This window comes from Pongo abelii, chromosome 4 (genome assembly GCF_028885655.2).
Source record: "Pongo abelii isolate AG06213 chromosome 4, NHGRI_mPonAbe1-v2.0_pri, whole genome shotgun sequence".
Classification (NCBI taxonomy): Eukaryota; Metazoa; Chordata; class Mammalia; order Primates; family Hominidae; genus Pongo; species Pongo abelii.
In genome coordinates this window covers 67,252,350-67,263,795 of record NC_071989.2, presented here as the reverse complement: position 1 = coordinate 67,263,795, position 11,446 = coordinate 67,252,350, and the positions used below count along the sequence as shown (strand labels likewise).

Below are 11,446 nucleotides of genomic sequence, written 5' to 3'. Positions count from 1 at the left end.
GCCTATTAAGAGGACTTTTTGTTTTTGATTTCTAGCAATTCATGACTGTAACCTCTAACATGTCAATTTATGATTTTGAAGTACTTTAAGGATTTTTGTCTATCATGCTTGTCTTTGATTTCCTTCTCTACCAAATTTAGAACAAAGTATGTGCCTAAAAATATCCATCCAGTCAGTTTTTATGATATGGAAATACAACTATTTTTTAATTAAAAAGCTCTCATGTTATTTGGTTATTTCTATCTATAGCCTATTTCAACAATAAAATGTACTTACAAAGCACCTCAGAGTCAAGTCTATTTAAACACAAAATGGAATATGTGTTAGCCCTACAACACCAGCATAACACTGGTGTGATTTGTCATCTCTATTATGCTGCTAGTAGATTCACATGCTCCAGGAAGAGCAATGAAATGCTATATAAGCTTTGGGCAAGACAAATTTTAGATTTCTTAATTACCAGTAGTTGGAATTGTGATTGGAATTTTCTGAGGTTAAGGTAGATATCTAATCTACATTGTCTCATTCACATGCTCACAAACTCAGATTTATAAGAACTATGAATTCTTTTGTTTTCAATAACCCAACTTAATTTCTATTTTAAGCCACAATCCTACTGGCAGAATTTTTAAACCAAAGTCTTTTGAAAAATATCCTCGTCTTCATCCCTTCCCTCCCATCAACCTGGGCACATCAGATAACCATTTCAGACTAGGGGTCTTCTCTGTTCCCAGGAGCTGAGGGAGAGCCAGCAGCCCCTCACCTCAACCTTCGTGCTTCTCCCGACGACCACAAGGGGAAGAATCACTTTTAAATTCAGGAGCAGTAGTGCTATTCTCATTTCTTATGACCAAGCCATTTCTACCCCTCCCCATTCCATTTTGCAATCCTCTTTTTTTTTTAAAAAAAATTAGTGTAACCTTCTTTGCAAAACCTTATACATTTCCATAAAGGCCTGGGCTTTTGGAATGCAAAAGTTTAGTTCCCAGCCTGAACTGCTTATGATAACAGTGAGAGAAAATTTAGAAATGGAATAAAGGAAATCCAAGAAGAACAACACAAAATTATATTTCAAAATATTGCCCTTTTCTATAGGAATTATTGTAAGCTAGGCTATTGACATCATCCTCACCTTATAACTGAGGAAACTGAGGCGCAAAGAGATTCAGTCATATACTCAAGGTAACTCAGTTAATAAGTATAGAGTTGAAAGTCAAACCAGGCAGCCTGACTTCAGAGCCTATCCTCTTAACCACCCCACTCCACTGCCTGTCAAAAGGGCAATATTTTGAAATATAATCCTATGTTGTTCTTGGACTTCCTTTTTCTATTCGAAATTTCATTTTATATATGAGTTTACAGGTTTATAGCATTGAGAAGAGTGCCTGGTAAAAAGTAAGTGCTATGCCACCATTAACTGCTATTATGATTATTAGAACAAAAGTCTTGATTTTTACTTGGCCCTTGTGGCCGAGACAAAGGAAAACCTCAACTTGGAAAGCTTGAATCATGACTTTCATTCATGTTACATTTTGTACAGTATGTGTACAAAATACTTAAAACCAGGTATGTGTATGGAATACGACCAGTTCTTAGACTCCAGGAAGAATTATGTAAGGTTCAAGAAATAAGAAAAACTTTCAGTTGAATGCTCAAAGCTTTCATGTTGACAAATATTTAATTCTTCTCATTAAGGAACAGAGAACAGTCTTCTTATTAACTCTCATGGAGAAATGTAGCAGTGTATTGGAGGGAAAGCTTTGAGAAACAAAAATGCCCTCCATAATAACATTACACTATATTGTTTAAGAAATAATGAAAGAAAATAATAATAAAATAACATTACAGGTATATACTGAGTACATACATGGGCAGATATAATGGCACACCAGCCTGTTTGCCATGTGTTATTATAATAGCTTCCTAACTTGTCACCAGCAGCCAAAAGAGTCTTAATAAAACACAAGCAACTCATGGCAATTTCCATTGACTTTTCATTTCACTGATAGTAAAAGCCAAGGCCCTTGCTGTGTCCCTCAAGGCCCTAAGTGATACACATCTCCCTTTACAATGTCTCTGACCTGCCACTCATTAGACACTCTTCTCACAGAAACATGGCCCTGCTTCCATGGAAGGCCTTGCCCCTTACCGAGCTCTCTCCCTGGGCTGCTCCTTCCCCACATATTTACATGGCTCACTCTCTCACTTGCCAGGTATTTACTCAATGTCATCTTCTCAATGAGGTCTTCTGTGGTCATGTGTCCCCATTCCATGCAAGTCTTCCACGCTTCAGTGTTTCTCTTAGCACTTAACACAATCTAACATATTTTGTGTTTTCCGGGAACCTCTTCGGGGTCAGGGATATTTCTTGGTATTGTTCACTGCTCTCTCCCAAGCACCAGGCACATAGTAGGCACTCAGTAGATAGCTGTCCAGTGAATGGATGTGTACTGGATGTTTGGGACTGTGCTGAGTCCCTTATAGGGGATATCTCATTTGACCTTACTACAATTCCAAGAAGTTGGAGTCACAGGATAAATATCATGAACTGACTTATGTTTTATTAGAATCACTCTAGCTGCGGTGACAAGTTGGGAAGCTATTGCAATAATCCAGGGCAAAGAGGCTGGTGTTTTGAAGCAGGGCAGCTGCAGTAGAGTTGGTGAGAAGGAGTCAGATGTTCAGTAAATCTCTCAGTAAATGAGGACACTGAATTAGAGAAATTAAATGCCGTGTTCAAGGTTACCTAGCTATTGAATGGCAGCCTCTGTGTTTAGATGAGACAAGCTGGATCTCATCTACTAGTCTCTGCTGTTGCTTACACTACAAACTTCAGAAAACAGCAAGGCTTCGGGAGAGCTCCTGCTCATAGCTAACCATTTAGTTTGACACTTGGTTCTCAGAAAAATACAGTTAATATCTACATGGCCAGATTTTTTAACTACTAAATAAGATATATGTAGCATCTGTCACATAGTCAGAGAGGGTTCCTTAATAAAGTGTAGGTATCTAGCGATCAACTACTTTGTGTAGCTATAACCTAAGTTTTAATAAATACATATTAAAATAACTTATTATATAGAAGTTTCATTTCGGCTTTCTTTTGCTGGAAGCATAACTGAGAATATTAAGGAATATATACCAGTTTCTGCCTGAGAAATATTTTAAGAGAAAGAAAAGAGGTACTGGGGAATGATAAAAAGAATCACAGGCAGATAACAGCTGCCATCTTGAGACCAGCATGAATCCCCATAAATAATTTATTTAAGTTAAGGCTCATAAAAGTCTAAAGAATCTGACTTTTTTAGATTTGGTTTGTAATTAATTTGATAACCTGAGCCAATCCTTTGAGTTGCCCTGGCAACCAATTTTAGTAACATAAAGAAGTGCTAGATGTTAATTGGTATTCAGAGTTAGTAGCTGGTGTCTCTGCTTCTGTCTCCATGGTAACCTAACTGTCATGTTTTCATCTCTGGCATGGTGGTGAGATTTCATATGTGTGTGCCTTAATGCACAGGTCCATAGTCTCTGGCACAGTGTTTTAATTTAGTATCTCTAGATGTGATCATTTTTGAGCTATTAGGGTTATTGCTGAAAAACTATTGCTCCAGAGAAGCCAATTTCATCTTCTCTCTTCCTCTTCCGCACGTTGCTAGCTTCCATTTCGGGGGATGTGTGCATTAGGGTTTGTACGGATACCTGCATGGGAATAAGTCTGCATAACTCTGTATGTATATGTGGAATATAGATGTTTTAAATATGCAAAATAGGGCCAAATTGTAAATAAAAAATGATTTTTCAAGAGTATTTATCTGAGGTTAGAGGTAGTGAATATTGTATTTGAGAGATAAATGTCAAATTAGAGAAAGGAGATTCAGTGTTTTCTGTGTTGTAAAAAATATTCTTACCCTGCTGGGTAATGCAGAGATGTTTCATATATCTAATTTCTAACAATTTCCTATTTAAGAGACTGTAGTTATCCCCTATGTTACCTTCTCTTTCTTCATTTTTCTACTTAATATTAAACTGAAGTTAGCTCTTTTAGTTTTTGATTTTTACTAGTCTTTTTTCCAGTCTCTGAACTTAAATAGAATTCTTTCCCAACCTTAAATGGTCAGCCAATTAGCTGTAGTTAGTCCTCATTGTTATCATAAACACAGCAATATCATGATGGAGCCAAGGAAGATGATTTGCAATGTATAGTAATTAATCCTCTTAGAGAGGCAGCATGCATACCAAAAATAAAGCTAGCTTTAGATGCATTCAACACTGGGTTCAAACTCTGGCCTTTTCATTTACTACCCCTTGGAGGAAGAAAAAATATCCAGACAATTTTTAGAACAAATTTAAAAACCTCTCATTCTCCAATTTTCCTTCTCTGTAAATTAGGGCCAATTATACAACAGAAATTGGTAAATTCTACAAATCAGTGATCCCCGTTAGTATATGATACTCCCACCATAGTCGACTTTAAACCTCCAATATGGTGTTATTAAGCATGGAACTTTATAGAGACGCTAACAGTTGTCTCTCACAAGCCAGTGTGAACCAGCTCCAGCACACCACTATTTTATGTTTGTTTTGAAGTTTAAATAAACTATGCTAGGTAAAATACTGGGTACGTAACAGGCTCCAAAGATCTTAATTGTCTCTCTTAATAAAGTGCACTCTCCATTTCTTTCTGTTAAAAATATTAACAGTCTTATTGAGAAATAATTCACACACCATAAAATTTATCCATTTAATTTTCCATTTCTATTAATACATCTGTTGATGGGCATCATATACATCTAACATTTATCTGTAGAAGACAAATTTGCAAGTGTGGTGCCTTTCAAATATGTCCCAAACTATTTGATACTCCTTCCTTCAAAATGTGGAGCCTAATTCACCTCCCTTTGAGTATGGCTTGTACTTAATGACTTACTTCCAACAAATAAAATATCGTGAAAGTGATAGTATATTGCTTTCCAGACTAAGTCATAAAAAGCATAAAAAGCATTGTGGTTTTCTCCTTGCTCTCCCTTTTGAAATTCTTATTTTTGGAGAAGGTTGCTATCAGGGGGCTCAGCTACCCTGTGCCCTATACCCTATGGAGAGATTCATGTGGCTAGGATCTGAATCCTCCAACGAACAGCCATGTCAGTGAGCCATCTTTGAAGTTGATTCTGCAGCCCAAGGCCAGTCTCCAGATAACTGAAGTTCTCACAGACATCATGACAACAAACTCACCAATCATGGGCCAGAATTACCCAACTAAGCTGCTCTCTAATTCCTGATTGACAGAAACTGAGATAAGAAATGTTTATTGTTTTAAGCATTAAGTTTTTGAGTAATTTATTACACAGCAATAGATAACTAATACAGCATAATTCATAGTTTTCCAAAAGTCTAAGATTTGGGTAAAATAGCATTATGTGTTAATTACAGAGTACAGAGAACATGCAGACGAACACTTTGATATTCCCAAGGATTGACAAAGAGCTTAGAATGCTGTCAAGAAGGGAGTTGCTATTTATATTCACTATTAATAACCAATTTACTGGGTATTAATGGCTCATCACTGTCAAGGAATTTCTGTGTTGTGTGTGTAGGTATTTAAAGCAGTTTTCTAGATCAGTTGTGATCTGGGACATCTCTGGGAAGATGTGCTTATGTACATAACATGAAGGTCGACTTGACTGGATTCCCAGAAGCCTGTGAGGTTAATTAACTGGTAGCATCAATCTTGGAAGCTCAGACACCAAACTTAAGGGCTATTACAGAGGTCATTATGATGGTCAGTGACGCAAGAAAGAGATGATGTATATTTCTTTTAAGGCAGAAATTCCATTTATGCTTTTCAATCATGTTTAAGTGGATATATCCTTGATATGCTTTGTTTTACTTAAAGCTTTAAATAGATTTTTTCTTTTATAGTAATACCTATTAAAGAGGTAGACAAAATATTTTTTAAATAATAAAATATGTGACCTAAATTTTATCTTGAGTTTCACACCTTAGAGAGTAGATTATTTGGTCCATTTATATTTTACTTTCAAAGAGTGCAAGGCTGATAGCAAGTCCTCACATGGTAATCCATGGAAAAACTACCTCCTAAGGTATGCATATTTTAGCTTGAAATCACTGAAGTGGCACAGCAGTGGCCTTAATGACCCCAAGCCTAACATATTGGAAGAAATATCCCAAGTGAGTCTTAATTAAGTGAACCACTAAGTAAAGCATGCTGAAACAATACTAATTGCACTGATAAACATAAGCAGTGTGAACAGGAAGTACACAGATACACTTGCTAGGGGTTTATTCATATTTGAAAAAAAAAGGAAAGAAAAAAAGAAAAAAAACTTTACATTTTTTTCATGAGGTCATCTTCAGTGGTTTATTTCAAAGATGCTGCACAAATTCCAAATAAAGATAAGATGAACTGAGATGGAATAAAAGTAAACACTTCCTCAGCATATTAGGTTATTTTTAAACTCTTCAGAGTGGACTTTGTTTTATTTTAATCCCATTTTCTCAGAAAGAACTTCTTAACTGAACGAAACAAACCACAAGAGGACTATCTTGTTGTGCGACTACCCATATTTAAGGTTGACCTTTTTGAAGTCTAAAGTCAAGTCACTTTTTTCTCCCATACTTTCTGCTTTGCTGTTGCTTATTTTTAGAAGTACTGTACTGCTAAAGTCAATAGCTGGTCCTCTTCTCATACACTTTTTAAAAATTGAAAATATATGAGAAAGAGTAATTTCAATTTGAGCATTTATTTTATTGAGGGCTATGTAGAAGCCTGCTGAAAAATTACTTCTCTAATAATAAGTAACTCTTTAATTCCTATTATTGTGATTTTTAAATAAATTAGCCAGTTGGAAGAACTAGGTGATAGACATATAAAGCAAAGACTTGCTGGTGAGAACAGCATCCTGACTTCTATACTGTCAAGCTACTTAATAGTGAAAAGACCAGTCTCTACACTGGCATTGGGATGTAAGATGTGTTCAGTGTTTTCCAGTAACTCTTAGTCTTGAAGGGAAGACAGACATGACTTTAAAAATTACAGTAAATGCTAATAATGCTATGAAAGATAGACATAAACAAAGCACTGTGAGAGAAAGAAAGAGGAGCTGCTAGCTTTTCCTCTAGGACTTGGCAGAGGGTTTCCTAAAAGAGGTGAAGCACTGTAAGAAAGCACACAAGAGACATGGAGGGCTTCTGGGAGAGATGGTATTTGAGCTAGGACTTGAAGGATGAACAACAATTTGCCAAAACCTGCTCTTCCTTTTTCAGGTTAGTCGCAACTGAATCTTTCAGGAGAGAGAAGAGCAGGTATGCAAAGTCAAGCAGTTAGGATGCATTCAGTGTGTTTAAAGAGTAGATGTTCAACATGACTAGACTGTACATTTGTGTCTGTGGGTCATTTAGAAGATCTGATGGGAGAAACAACAGGACTGGTGGGATACGGGGCTTAAAAGATTTGTGGAAATGAAGCTATGAAGACGTGAGTAAGCCATATTGTAGGTTTGGATTTGATTTCATATATGATAGCTGTTTGAGATTTTCAGCAGATTTTCAGCAATGGGGTGATATGATCATATTTGTTTTTACAAAAGGTACCACATTTAAGTAGTAGGTGAGCAGTGTGATGGATGAGACCATAGTTTCTGGAAGATCATTTAGGATATTACCACAATTGTCTACACATATTGATTCTCCAGTACAGGTGGCAGAAAGTATGATCACCAAATTGGCATATTACAGATACATACAGGGAAATATTTCCCAGTATGAATTCCAATACTTTAGAAGAGACTGTGATTCTCTGATTGGTCCAGTTTGGGTCCAGTGTCCACCCATGTAACAATTGGTTGTGGCCAGGAAGCAGGGTCATATGGTGGGAGAAAGGCTTATCAGAATTCTACTTCTGCAGCACAGCAATGGGGGCCTCAGAGGAAGGGACATTGTTGTGATCTGGGAAGACAACTCAGTAGGTTTCCACTGGGGAGTACAGATAATATATTTTGTTTGAGGCACATTATTCAGCTCTTAATGGTTGTAATTTAACCTGGGCTTGGCGTCAGATGCAATCAGAACAGACAGACACCGATTGTCTTCAAATATTTGAAGATGCAGTAGCCTTGGTGATAATGTTTAGTTCTCCACTGAAGGTGAAAGATAACATCTTTTAGAAATCTGGAAATCGATGGCTTCCAGGAAGTTTCAGTATTATGCTTCAAAAAAGCAATCCATCTTCCTCCTTTGCTTTTCTCTGAGAGTGAAGAGGTGCTCTACCTTCCTAAAAGCATTTTTAAAAATCTGTAGCTTGGAATAGCCACTGGGAAATAAATTTAAGAAACTTACCTTATAAACTACTGGTTTTTACTGCAGGTTTTTATTGTCTACACAGTCAAGAGTTTATGCTGATATCAAAAGTTTGGCTAGAGTTGTGTTTGCTTGAACCTCTGCAGGCTTAGGTTCCTAGGACGAAAATGAATTTATCTTAACTGAGTGCATTATTTCTTTTACCCTCTGATCCTGCTTAAGATTTTCAGTAATGTGTGAGTTTCCCACACATGGATTATTTAGCTTGGGGACTGTTTAATCTTTTTTAAATCCTAGGTTTATTTCCCTCATTCTCTCAGACAAATTTTGGGTTGTACCCATCCAGCCCCTTCATCCACACCTGTGGGATATATTTAGGAAAAAAAAGGCTAAATAAAGACAAGTAAAAAGATAAATAAAGACAAGAAAAAGATAAATATCCATCCTACTCTACCCTTCCAAAGCTCTACCTAATCTATTCCAAAGAAAAAATGTGAAAAGTGGGTTATTTCGGAATAACCACCTTGGAGAAATCTTTTCACTTTCAAAATTGAGTTTCTTACTATGAAAATTCATGTATAAAACAAAGAGCTCTAATAATTTTCAAGACAAGTGCAATCTTAGACATTTTAGATAACAGCATTATTTTCTGCGCATAAATAGCATGTGTGGGTAACCTTCAGTGTATGTGGGTTGAAGGAATCAAAGGAATCAAACAGTTACGTCTTACGCTATTGGTGCCTAGTATACTCGAGATCTGCACAAATGAAGCCTCAGTTTATACCCTAAGCATAAGCAAGTCTTCCCCACAAAAGATTTTAAACCTTCTTTCCAGACACTAGGCACAGAACAAAGAGCAAATGAAACAGGAACTGTGGAATAACACTGTGTTCCCAAAGAAAACATAACTGCCATAGATCACAGAATGAAAGCCCCAGAGCATGCAGCAGAGAAGTCCAGCAACTGGAGTCAACATTTATGGAAAACCCTGTAGGAAGACTGTGGCACTACCAACTGATCAACATGTAGGTACTTTAAAGCTACTTTTAAACAAGGAAATCATAATCAAGTTATGAGACCTAGGAATCAGAATCCTGAGGCAGGAAGCAGGAACCTTAGTGTACATAACATATTCCAACTAAAACATGGAATTCAGGCTGGATCACGATGGATTAGCAGACATAAACAGTACCTTATTAGAAACATAACCTACTCTAAATCTTCTATACTTCATTTAGTAAAACATACAGAATAACCTTAGAGGGATTTAATTACAGGGTCTGGGCTGTCATTCTCCACAAGTTTATTTGCCTTCTTCAAAAATTCACAGGTTAATTCTTAAAGAGTTATGAAAGTCGATTGAGTGAAGAGACCCTGACTTACTCCTTGCCTGTATTCTTGCATGTGGTATGGACAGAAATAACCTTAGAGCTGAACAGAATGCCTAGCACCTGTTTGGTGCTCAAGTGAACAGATTCACTTAATCTCCCTGGATAACTTTGTTCTTAGGTTACAGAATTCATTTTATATTGCAGCCAGGCCGAGAAGGGCCCATCACCTGCACATAAATATTTGGACAGTGGCGACAACTTGAAGACAGCTAGCTGCAGAGTGATATTCCAGAATAAGAGTTTTGAAGCTCCAGACGGTGAGAGATTATTGGGTTTATAAGTATAACTGGGGGATAAAAGAAAGTTTTCAAATTGTAGAGGCAATCTCTAGGTGCTGAAGGATTATAGACTCCCCCATGAATTGAAGGTTCGTTCAGGAAAGTTCTTTATTCTAAGTCTGGAGATGCCTTCAAATCAGAGCAGCGTAGTAAAGAAGGGTAAGTCTGGAGTTGGTGGGAAAGTCTAGTGCACAGACAGAGAGAAAGGACATGGCTTTCTTGGAGATCATGTGAGCTGATAGACTAGCTCTTACAGTGAACACAGTAAATACCAATAAGATTGAACCAACTAGGAAAGACCCAGTGAACAAAAGGTTCCTCTGATGGGAAGAGCTAATGGACAACTGGAGAAGAAGAGGGGCAGAAACAAACAGGGCCTGGAGAGAGTAAGCAACGCCTTAAAGACCAATCAAATTACATTAAATGATGAATGATGAGATGAAGAGTGTGCTGTAAATAGAGGGCCAGGAACTAACATTAACTGACAATCATAAGCACATGAAAAGCATGTTATATATTCATCTCATTTGATTATCACCACAGCTGGAAAAATAGAACAGATTAAGCAACTTACAGGCATCAAGTCCCTAATAGGTGCAATGTAGCAAGAATAACCCAAAAGAAGTAGAAAAATTACAGATGCTTGAGTCACATTTATAAGGGTATCAATCAGAGTTCTGCCAGAAAACAAATGACACCTTCAAATGGGGAAGTGTGTAGAGAATTTAGCAAGGAGACTATTCACAGAGATGTGGGCAGACTTAAAAAAAAATAGAGAATACTGCAGTACTCCAAAACTAGTAACAGAAAGGAGCATTTTTCACCCAGAACCTAAATGACACTTAAAGAGGGTGTGGATCCTGGAATATGGAGATTTTCTGATGCTGAGAGGGCCGCTTTGTCAGGTGTTGTGACCTTTGGGAGCGTGAGGCAGCCAATCTGCAATGACTGCATAGGAAACAGCCTGAGATATACAGACCATGTCCTCACTTCTCTCCCTTCTTTGATCTCTCATTAATGCCTCTCCCCACCCCTCTCATTGCCTAAACTCACCTGGAAGCTGAAGGACAAGGAGCTTGCTGAAGGAATTCATGCATCCTCCCTAATGGGGCATAGGACAGGGAGGAGAGGGCGATACAGGAAATCTGGAGGAGAAAATTGGAGCTTCCCAGCCCAGGGAGTCGATCACTTCTGACCACATAAGTCAGTGGTTCCCAAGCTTTTCGGGGCAGAAGAATAATCTAAGTTTTTAAAAGATGCATATGCTTGGGTCAGCTTCCCACACATTCCAGATATTCTGATTCTTTAGGCCTGGGATAAGACTCATGAATCTACTTCTTCAACAGTGACAGTTACTAAGCAGGTATTCATTGGATCAAACTATGAGAAACACCTCCTTGAGTAGAGAAAGAGAGTCTCTCTTTGTAGCCAAGTTGGCCTTTGGGAGCCAACTTTCGCATC

General features: G+C 37.5%; 1 long non-coding RNA gene across 2 annotated transcripts in view; it reads left to right on the top strand.

Moving 5' to 3' along the window:
* The first annotated feature begins 3,431 nt into the window (after positions 1 to 3,431).
* Positions 3,432 to 11,446, top strand: part of LOC129059408 (uncharacterized) — a 31,043-nt gene continuing 23,028 nt past the window's right edge. The window contains exons 1-4 of one of the 2 annotated variants that reach the window (XR_008525275.2): positions 3,432 to 3,727; positions 7,285 to 7,323; positions 9,152 to 9,341; positions 9,852 to 9,964. This is a non-coding gene — a long non-coding RNA (uncharacterized LOC129059408). The remainder of the gene's footprint in view (positions 3,728 to 7,284; positions 7,324 to 9,151; positions 9,342 to 9,851; positions 9,965 to 11,446) is intronic. The other variant, XR_008525276.2, reaches the window with a different exon arrangement.